The sequence below is a fragment of the Malania oleifera genome, chromosome 5, assembly GCF_029873635.1.
Source record: "Malania oleifera isolate guangnan ecotype guangnan chromosome 5, ASM2987363v1, whole genome shotgun sequence".
Taxonomy (NCBI): domain Eukaryota; kingdom Viridiplantae; phylum Streptophyta; class Magnoliopsida; order Santalales; family Ximeniaceae; genus Malania; species Malania oleifera.
In genome coordinates, this window is record NC_080421.1 from 37,996,798 (window position 1) to 38,008,167 (window position 11,370).

At 36.7% G+C, this 11,370-nt stretch overlaps 1 pseudogene; it reads left to right on the plus strand.

Moving 5' to 3' along the window:
- Positions 1–3,860: 3,860 nt before the first annotated feature.
- LOC131156167 (uncharacterized) lies at positions 3,861–4,740 on the plus strand (annotated as a pseudogene).
- Positions 4,741–11,370: the final 6,630 nt, after the last annotated feature.

Genomic DNA, 11,370 nt, shown 5'->3' on the forward strand with positions numbered 1-11,370 from the left:
AAATTGTAGAGGTGCTAGGGGCTGGTAATGTGGTTCCGATGACATCTCTTTAATTGGGAAATGGACATGGAGGTTCCCTTTAGAGTCTGCCTCCTTATGGCATCAGGTTATTAATGCATCGAAATGGGTGGGGTACCAAGGGGTTGGCTATGTTGCCCATGTGGGTCTCTGGAAGCTTTTTTCCCAGGCAGTTTGTTTTTTCTTTCCTCTCACTCGCTTTAAATTGAGGATGGTAATAGAATTCAGTTCTGGGAGGATGTTTGGGTGGGCGAGATTTCATTGGAGCTGTTAGTGCCGCGTTTTTTTAGACTTTAGTTTGTTTCATAAAGCACCAATTTCAGCTTTCTGTCTTTCTGAGTGGGGCTCATTTTCTTAGGATTTTCATTTCGTTAGGAGTCTAAAAAAGAGAGGTCAATGAGCTTATCTTTTATTGGGTGTACTGGATTCCTTTTTTTCCTACTTTGAGGGGGGGGCTGTTAGGTTTTCGGTTGGGGATTATTTGGGGTCTTTCTCCTCTAAATCTTTCCTTAATCATCCTGTAATATCTTCAAATCCCAGCATTTTTTGTCTGAAGCTGTTTGGAAAGCATAAATTCCCTTTAAGATTCGGGCTTTCATCTGGGCTTTTGTTCTTGATAGGATTAATATGATTGACCTGCTACAGAAAAGGGAGACCTGATAAAGCTCTTAGGCCAGGCATTTGTCTGCAGTGCCAACATTGCATTATTCTCTTCTTTTAACAAAGCAGATCAGATCAGAATAAATATATAACATAGAAAAATACAATAAAAATTAAAACTTTTTCTTACGCTTTTTTGTTTGAGTTTATGCAAATAAATATTCTTCACACACTCTCCCGCGACCCGTCCTCTATTTCTTTCTTTTCTTTGTATTTAAAAAGGCAGGCATTTGTTTCCCTAGCAGAGAAGGATGGCAGTAGCAGTAGTGTAATATAGGGAAAACAGGGGGTAAAAATGGTTGAAGAGAGATGGTATTTTTGTTCTTCGACAATATAATGAGAGAATAAGGGTAGCGACTAGCGAGTGTGTTGTATAAAAAAGGGCCCATTTTCTTAGGATTTTCATTTCGTTAGGAGTCTTAAAAATGCCTGAAGCAGTGGGGTTCCTAAGAAACAGAATCTTCAGTGATGGGATTAGGTGAGAAATCCAGTCTAGTCTTAATTTCAGCAACCTTGCCGGAAGCTCTCCTTTGCCAATTCCATCTACCCTCCTTTTTTATGCTTGAAGCTTTAGCATCCAATGAAATACCAAAGTCAGAGCAATGTCAAGGCGATAGGTTTCCACAAAGGTACTTGGAGAGTGCCAATTATCAAAAAGCAGAGAGGTGGATTTATTGTTGCCAATGATGTATTTGAAGCAGCTTTTACTTTTTTATCCTAATATGGAAAATTTTATTTTGTTAGTTAGGTTTTTAAGATTATCTAGTGATGTTAAAGCAGGCTAGCAATTTTAGACTCTATTTGCTTCTACATTGAAGTGCTATTGTTTCTAAGCACAAAATATTACTTCACTATTAAAGTTCAAATAAAATCATCATATTTTAAATCGGTAAATTTAAATTTTCAGGCAATGGGGCCCTGAAGGAACCTCGATTTTCTAATAGGGTGGGGGCATGGAGTATTCTTGTTCCCTGTGAGAGAAGTGGCCATTCTCACTCCATCGCCATCCTTACCGGTTTAAATAGAGAACAACATTTCAGTACATGTTTTTACTTCTTTGGAGAGATACTTATGTCTTTCGCAACAAAAGCTTTTATTCAAGTTGTAGACCCTAAATAGCAAATGGGGTTGTATTTTTTGGTCTATTACCATTAATTTAAAAGAAAATAAAAGGATTTTGTGTCACTGATATTTGCTATAGGTAATGTATTCCTCATAAATACACTTTTTCTTTGGTTATGAAATTGTGTCATTCACCTGTATCATGCTTATAGTATCATTATTACTAACCCTTCATCAATGAAAGAGCTATTTGTTTTAGTACAATTAAATGAATAATTTACTCTAGATGTGTATGTTAATTTATTAGCAATCTCAAATGTAAGGACAAAATTGTTATTCTATACTTTTCTTTTTCAAATTTCAAGGGATTCAACATGTTAGGTCTTTTCTCAGAGCCCTATTGGCAAGAATTGATATCAAATTTTCAGCGACACAGATTTCAAATATAGTAATATCTATGTGTCTCAAACATGATCTTTTCTCTTTTGTATACCTGTATATGATTATTAATTTGGTGCTGGACGATTTAAATCTAGCTTAATTGCAAACAAAAAGTGTTGGATTACATATTTGAGTAGGGAGTAGATTACTATTGAAATAAGGGAATAAAGTAATTTTTAGAAATTAGCAACAGAAATGGCTTTGATTGGTAATTTTCAAGAAGAAAATAATAATAAAAAAAGGAAATGGAAATGGATGTGACTGGTAAATTTCAAGAAAAAGATAAAAAAAAATAAATAAAAATAAAAATAAAACAGAGAGAGTATAAGAGAGCAAATATACAAGACAGAGGAGAAAGAGCGAAAATGTTGCTCTGTTGATCATCTTGTGAATTATGAGGTTGTTTGCAGGTCAAAGGATGAGTGGTGTTTTTCTTTTTCTTTTTTCTTTGGGAAGGGGGGGGGGGGGGATGAGGTCTTCTAATTTAGTGCTTTAAGTTGGCGCCTAAGAACACTGCTATGATGAGCAAGTGGTTATGATCCTTTCCTTTAGAAATAGATTCTTTATGGCATTGGGTTATCGAAAGTAAATTTAGTAAACAAGAATGTGTATGAGATGCTAATTCTATAGCTAGAGTTAGCCATGGAAATCCACGAAGTTTGATTCACAGGTATCTCCTTCTTTTTTTCCTTGCATCAAATATGAAGTGCGAGATGGTAGGAGGGTTCTGTTTTGGTAGGATCTATGGTGAGGTGAATTATGATTTTCATCTATTTATTCTTTCTTTGCTATCCATTGACATGGAGACCTCTTGGGACTCTAAATTTTGCAGAATTCTAAATAATAGAAGACTGAGGAGCTTTTCTTCTCTCTTACATTTACTATCTTTTTTCAGATACTCTCATGAAGCGAATACTAGGATCTGTTCATTTGTATAGAAAATTCAAGGATTTATTCATGTAAATCGTTTCACTATCATCTTAACCCATTCCTTTTATTCGTTGCCCCTTGCTAATTGGTTGGGGAGAGCTAGAATTTGTTTGAAGGCAAAGGATCTTCTGTGGATTGTCATTCTTAATATAGTTAACACCAACAATTTGTCGAATGTTTGTAGGCCATACATGTCTCTTTCAATGATATCTGTAACATGTGTTCAAATAATAACTGTCAAAGGCCTGATATACATTGTTGGTCAATAACCTAACAAGCTTAAGATTTTAGGTAAAGTTGTATTCTAACATGGTATCAGAGACATTGACAAGAGGTCCTAGGTTCTAGTCTTCTTGTCTGTGTTTCTTGTTTGTTTTGTTAAATTATCTTATTCCCTATAATGGGTGTTGTTTATCGTTTGCTTATCTTTCCACATGTCGTTGGGTTGCACGTGCAGGGGAATGTCAAAGTCTCATATAAATGCTCTTGGGCAGAGAGTGAAACCATATCTTCCCCAAATTTGCAGAACCATTAAGTGGCGCTTGAATAACAAGAGTGCTAAGGTGAGGCAGCAAGCTGCTGATCTTATTTCAAGGATTGCTGTTGTCATGAAACAGTGCCAATAAGAACAACTGATGGGTCATCTTGGGGTTGTCTTGTATGAATATCTGGGAGAAGAGCATCCGAAAGTTTTGGGATCAATAATGGGGGCTCTCAAAGCTATTGTCAATGTTATTGGTATGACAAAAATGACTCCTCCGATAAAGGATTTGCTTCCTCGACTTACCCCAATCTTGAAGAATCGACATGAGAAGGTGCAGGAAAATTGTATTGATCTTGTTGGTCAAATTGCTGACCGTGGGGCTGAATTTGTCCCAGCAAGAGAATGGATGAGGATTTGTTTTTAGCTTCTTGAGTTGCTTAAAGTCCATAAAAAAGGTATCCGGCGAGCAACTGTGAACACGTTTGGCTACATTGCAAAAGCCATTGGACCACAAGATGTCCTGGCAACATTATTGAATAATCTCAAAGCGCAGGAGCGTCAGAACCTCGTGTGTACTACTGTGGCAATTGCAATAGTTGCAGAAACATGTTCTCCTTTTACAGTACTACCAGCATTAATGAATGAGTATCGTGTACCAGAACTCAATGTGCAAAATGGTGTTTTAAAATCACTCTCTTTTCTTTTTGAGTACATTCGTGAAATGGGTAAAGATTATATTTATACAGTCACACCACTACTTGAGGATGCTCTTATGGATAAAGATTTGGTACATAGGCAAACTGCTGCATTTGCTATTAAGCACATGGCTTTGGGAGTGGCTGGTTTAGGTTGTGAGGATGCTTTAGTACACTTGCTGAATTATGTATGGCCAAACATATTTGAGATTTCTCTGCATGTTATTAATGCTTTCATGGAAGCCATAGAAGGGATGAGGGTTGCCTTGGGTGCAGCTGCAGTCCTGAACTATTGTCTGTAGGGGCTTTTCCATCCTGCAAGAAGTTTACTGGAAGATTTATAACTCACTGTATATTGGAGCTCAAGATGCACTGGTGACTGCTTATCCTGTGCTGGAGGATGAGGCGAGCAACATATACAGTAGGCCTGAGTTCGTGATGTTTATATGAGGTTTAGTTTGTTCTTCATGCTTTAGGAGAATCTACAAGAGGCTCTTGGACAGGCTAGGACCTATCCTAGGGTTCTTTCCATGGCTGCTGCAGTTTGTTTGGATATGCATGCTTATTAAGATGGATTGATGAACTGTTTGCTATTTGTTGACTTCTTCAGTAGTTTGCTAATTCAGGAACATTGTTATGAAATGAATACTTTACTATTGTGAATTTGATAGTTTTCATGTACTTCCTCTCTGACTTAATTTTCTATCCTTGTATTAATTTTGTATTACTTCCATCCTCTCTTGAATTCCATAGATATATTGTTGGATCCTGTCTGTTAACTTAAAATTGTGGGTATTTGGTATTGTAGGAGTATTCCTATGATAATAATATTCTTAAGGTTTGCTTGGTTTGAGGGAATAGTTATTCCTTCAAATAAGATGGAAAATAGTTAAATTTTGGAAATTAAGGGAATAGTTATTCCTAGTATATTTTTAATTATTTTATTTGACATATAATAAGAAAGAAATAGATATTCTCAAAATTTGGGAGTAGTTATTCTTTGTATATTTTTTATTATGGACTTAGAAAATGTTTCACATTGTTATTTGCTTTATATTAATTAATAATATTTTATATAATTAATTGTGACCAATTTATTAAAACCAATCTATTGAGATTATGAATTTTGGGATTAGGGGAAGAGGAGAGCTTATTACACAAATAATAAATATTCTAGGGAGGGTCATAGAGGAGAAACCGGTGCTAAAGAAACTAAACCATGAACATGTGGAGGGATTCTGAATGCTGTTAGGGATCCCCAAACTGTAAAATTTTCCATGGTTAGAAGCCACTTGATGCAGGAACAACAACACTACAGGTTTAGGGATCCCCAAACATGAAGGATTCCGAAGTTTGGGGCCCTTTAATGCAGGACCAACATCCCGACAGCTTAATTCTCAATTCTTAATAAGAGAATATGCATAGGAGCATTTTTTATAGGCTTAAATGCTTGGAAGCTAAGGAAACTAAAGGAAATGAATTTAGGAAACCTAAATCAACTAAAGTACTAGGAAAAATTAATTGGGCCCTCAACTCTCTAATTGACTCTCAAATTAATTAGCCCATTAATATATTTTTTTTAACTGCGCAAGATTTGCTATCTTACAAATTCTTTGGCTCAAAATGTAGGCAAGAATTTTCAAAGATTGGAGAAATATTTTGATTCTCCTTTGGGGGTAAACTATTTTTTTTGCTTCTTTTTGGGTTCATTCCCTCGGAATTGGGTTTTGGCTCTCTGATACTCAAAGAGACTTGAAGGCAGTACTTCTGTAGTTTTCTTTCCCTTTGAGGGAGGATGCCCTATCTACCTTTCTTTGTAGTTATCCCTTTTCATAGTAAATATGTTTTACTATCTTAAACAACAAACTAAGGGATGTTACTAGAGTATCAAACAGGAAAACTGAGGCAAGAGATAATTAACTATAAAGTGAGGCAAGAAATCACTTCATCTTCAGCTGCAAATTTTCTTAAACCATTTACTCTAAGGTCTGCTCATTCTTAGCTAAATATGGTCAAATACCCACGTTCTAGATTTTCATAATATAGACATGGGTTGGAATTAAACTCAAGTGCATCCTAAATTAGATGTTACAGTAGAATAATAAGCATATTCTAAATCATAGGATCTTTTAGGGAATATGGAACAAACGATAATCATGCAATACAGATAACATACAGGAGTAAAAGGGGAGAAAAAGAAAAAAAAGAAAAAAAATCACATTGTTGTAGAGTTCGAATCTTTAGAAAATTGAAAATACAGTTTGAGTAACATACAAGAAAAAAATCAGTTGTAAAAAAATCAAAGTGGGTTTGGCAGTGATGTGAAGAAAAAGTGGTATAGACTCATTTCTCACTTTTTTTTCTAAAAAGTGAGCTTTATGTGAAGTGTTTTGTAGGGTCTAGGTATAGTGGTATACATGTTGGCAAACATTTCCCAACAAAGCAGTGAAAGCACTATAATGGGTGCTCAAGGCACTTGCCACTATTGTCAAACATAGCCGTTCATAGGAAAATACTAGGTAGTCTCAAACCACCATGTTAGCAACCTAACTGGAGGTCCTAATTTGACCACCGTAAAATGACACATGGTGGTCTATGACCACCCATTAACATTGTACGAATCCAACATAGTACTCATGTTGAACTTGAGCCCAAATAATTGTCATGATTGGATGATTGTAAGGTGTGTTTAATATGGCATTTCTTTTTTCAAGTTTGATATTGATGGTTTAATGCTTTAGGATGCATTTGCTTTAGAATTCTTAAGTGGCTAGATTTGGCTAAGGGAGCTTGACACACATTGAGGGCAACAAATCTAAGGGATGTGACTTTTAAGGTTTTTTTTTTGTTTTTTTTTTTGTACTAGGGAATTACAAAATAACAATAATCTAAAAAAAATAACTCCAAATTTATTAGCTAGGCTAATGTGCTTATCATGTTCCTCCAATATATATATGATAAAATAACTATCACAAGTTTAAAATCCATCCAGTCCAATTATAGTCCATCTGATCAATCATATAAATTAATCATACAAAACAAACATAGCCTTAAACAAACATACACTGAACATTTCATGTGGAAGTAGAAGTCAAGATATTTTTGTTTAGGAGAGACAAATATTTTTGAAGTCTTAACTCTAGCAGAAAAAACACAGTGGTGAGTTTTTTTGGTGTGTTAAATGGAGTTATTAGCTAACAATAGGAGGATGTCTTTTTCCTTTGGGCTCTTGCAGAAAAAGGTAGCCATGGTCTTGAAGAAGGCTAGTGCCAAGGGTCATATAATGATGATATTGTTCCTGGTAGTTCTGTTTGTTGTCATTTTTGTTATGGTCTTCTTCACCTAGGCTAGAGAGGAAGAAGCTGCTCCCAGTGTTGGTGATACACATAAGAGAAGTTTGATCTGGCTTAAATGCGGGAATCCGTAAAAGCAAATAAGTGAACTAAATCCATGTATTGTTGAATAAATTGATACCGAAGTGGCTTTGAATGGGGGCTCCTGGCTTTAGTGATGATGAAGATTGGGTCCAATACTAAGTCCTAGCAATTATTATATGTTAAAAGAATTCATTTATTTCAGTCTCTCTTGATTAAATTATTATGGTTCAAATTTTGAGAGTTTTAACTTATTATTTGAGATAATATCTTGATATTTAAGTGGAGAAAGGAAGATGACAGATTCATTATTCTGATAAATTAGTTGATTATCCAAAGAGTTTCAGACAACCATAAAAGAGGGATGATAAACTACCTTTTACATACCTTCTAATGAGAGGAGTCACCCGCATCATCTGGATGGGATTGGCGCATCATTTGTTCGATCTGCACTTTCCAATTCTTCATGGCTTGCATCTCCGCTTCCCAGTTCGACATCTTTTCTTTCAATTGCTGGTTCTCCACTTCCACCATTTGCATCCGGATAACCATCTCCTCCGCTCGAGCCTCGGTGACTTGACGCTCTTGGTCAATCTCAGCACGAGACGCCACACTAAAAGAAGATGATGATGTTGGGGTAACGTATCCACTCCCAAGACCATTCAACGAGCCACCCATTCGTTGCCCAAGCACCTGAGTGCAGATCTCGTCATCCGTCATTGGTTGACTGCCCTATGCAACGGGTGCATCCCTCAGCTCAAGCATCTTTGCCTATTTTCAATCATGAAAATGATGAAAATGAAGAAATAAGAATACAACTGACATTTTGAATAAGATAATGAACTAAATAATCTGTTTGACTTACATGTTTCATCTGTGCACCCTGGCACCACTCCCCCGATGGCCGCTGATGTGTTCTCTGATACAGATCTGGCCTCGACTCCAGGTCGCTAGTGACAGGATCACACTATATTATCATATAAAAGTTTATTAATATGAATTCAGCGGTGTCAATATAAATAACACTTGTCAGGTAATGGTCATATAGTTTCGTAGCAATTACCTTTCTATAATTGATGAACAATTTCGAGCCACCGCAATGCGCCGTATCTAGTTTGCTGCGATTCTCAGCATTTTTTTCACAGATAGCCTACAAAATAGATGTAATGACTTTTTATTATTCACATAAATATGAAAAAAGTAGTTATTGTAATTAATAGAAACACATCACCTGATAGTTAGGGTCGCGAAAATGGCGACATACCACCCGCCAATCCTCTAAGGAGATCTTATCGTATGGGTGCACTTCTACCTCATCTCCCATCTCCCTAAAATGGTTGCGCATTTTGCTGCGATAGGTCTTAAACCAAGAGCACAACTGTGTGTTCACCGCCTTTTTGACATGGCCTGCGGTGAAAATGTCCATATCAAACTCTTCTTGCATATGAAATATAAATTGAATGTTAGAGAATCTTTTGGGTAATATATTAAAAGTGAAAGAATGTTTTAGGGTTACTTACCAAGATGACTCATATAGAACCAAGCGCTGAGCCTTCGTCACCTTTGGCCATATGAAGCAGGTGATTGGAGCATATTTGCGACATATAATGCCAAGCTCCCGTGACTAGGTTGTGCACCAATCATCAAGCGGAGCCGTAAAGCCTAGAGGAATGTCGATACGGATCTTCTGCTCAGTCCTCTCCAGGTGCTTCTTTAGCACAACGTTCTTCGCTGCACCACGGCCTGAACTCATCTACATCATAGAGGTCGATGCTGAAAGAAGAGTTAAAAAACAATAAGATAATCATACAAGTGAAATGACAGTAAATATATTATTCTAAATCAAATACTTGTAACCTTACCAACGCTGCTCATTATGATCGGCAACTCACCCTGGGCTTGATCCCTAACTGATGGATCCATGTTGGGCTAGGGTCCCAAGGGCTCAGATGGTGCTGCATCAACACCAACGTGCTCAGTTGCTCTTGAGGATGACCCATCATCCTCGCGGGATGATGTCGTCGATAGCCTAGACTGAAGTAAGCGATGATGACCTCCTGCTGTCATGTCTACAAAATAATTCACAAGTAAATATAAGAAGATTGGATATTAGATGGATGCATAGTAAAAATATTTTCACTTATTTTCACATGTCAAATACACGGTGACAACATAACACGCTTGCCCCCTATACATCCTCAATATCAGTATCATCCTCACTTTCTAGAGTGTCTTACTCTTCATTGCAGTACTCAACCATAATTTCATCTTCCCCATCAATTTCATCACTGTCGATGAAGTCAACGTGTATAGAGGGTTCAATTCTAATGTCAGCAATTCTTACGTATTCTTCCGTGGCACCAACCCTATTTAATGGTATAAGATCGGCTCCTTCCTCGGCAACATTGATAGCAGATTATGTTGCTACACTAACAAATGGCTGATCGTCTTGGAAAGCATCATCGCTGACACTCTTCTCCCCATTTGCGACTTCTATAATATCATACAAACTTCGATGAGGAATTTTTTGGGCCACATGCCATTCACCCTTTAATTTTGTGTCCTTAAGGTATAACACTTGTTTTTCCTGCATCGCAAACACAAAAGGGTTGTTTTGATACTATGTTTTACTGAAATTGACACTAGTAAAGTAGACATCCGTATTTATCCCACTCTTTTTATTGCTACTGTCCCACCAGGTACACTTGAAGATGTGGACAAGTATGTTAGCTCCATAGTGAAGCTCTATAATGTCATCCAACACACCAAAATATCCAATTTCCTCATCTCCTTCTGTGCCTAGCACTGCAACTCCACAATTTTGGGTTTTTCTATGCAGTTCGAGGGACTTCGTGTGAAATCGTAAGCCGTTGACAATGCAACCGCTGTAGCAGTTAACTCATTGATTGGAGCCACATGCCAACGCGTACAAATCTTTACTTTTTGTTGGTTTTTTATTATAAGACATGACTTTCATCTATTAATTACAAAGGACTTTAGATGAGTAAACCGTCAATATTGAAAATGTACATTGTAGCGAACTCAGGCAATAGTTGTTACTTATATGGCATCCAAACCAATTGACAAATTCCTTCTTATGTCTTTTGTCAACATTCCTTTCATTTTGAGCCAAAAGTTCAGCTTTATGTTCGCTATATGCAACAATAGTACATGTTAATGTCAACGAAGTATATATGCATATGTAAATACAATGCAAAGTAAGGAGTTTTGAACCATGTACTCGATATATGGAATAATTTCATCCTAATTATTGAGGACGTAAAAATGTGCCTTTTGTAGGTCGTCCATATCAACGAAATCGTAAACCCGTGCACCGAACAACCGAACATTTCCTCGAAATATAGAACTCCACGATTCTTCATCTTTGACATTAATAACATGAACGTCTGCATTTCGCTCCTCACGAGTGAACCTTGTTTCAATATCATGTAGATACATTGAGCAAAATGCAAGACATTCACTGTCAATGTATGCCTCAATGATTGAACCTTCCGGTCGTGCCTTATTGTGCACATACCCCTTCAAAGTGGATAAAAACCTGTGCATTTTACACAGCATTAGTGACTTGTACACACACAAAAACAAAAACAAAAAAAAAGCAAGGAAATCACGAGAACATTGTACGAATTTATAATTTACTGCTCAATAGGATACATCCAACGATATTGGACCAATCCTCCAATTA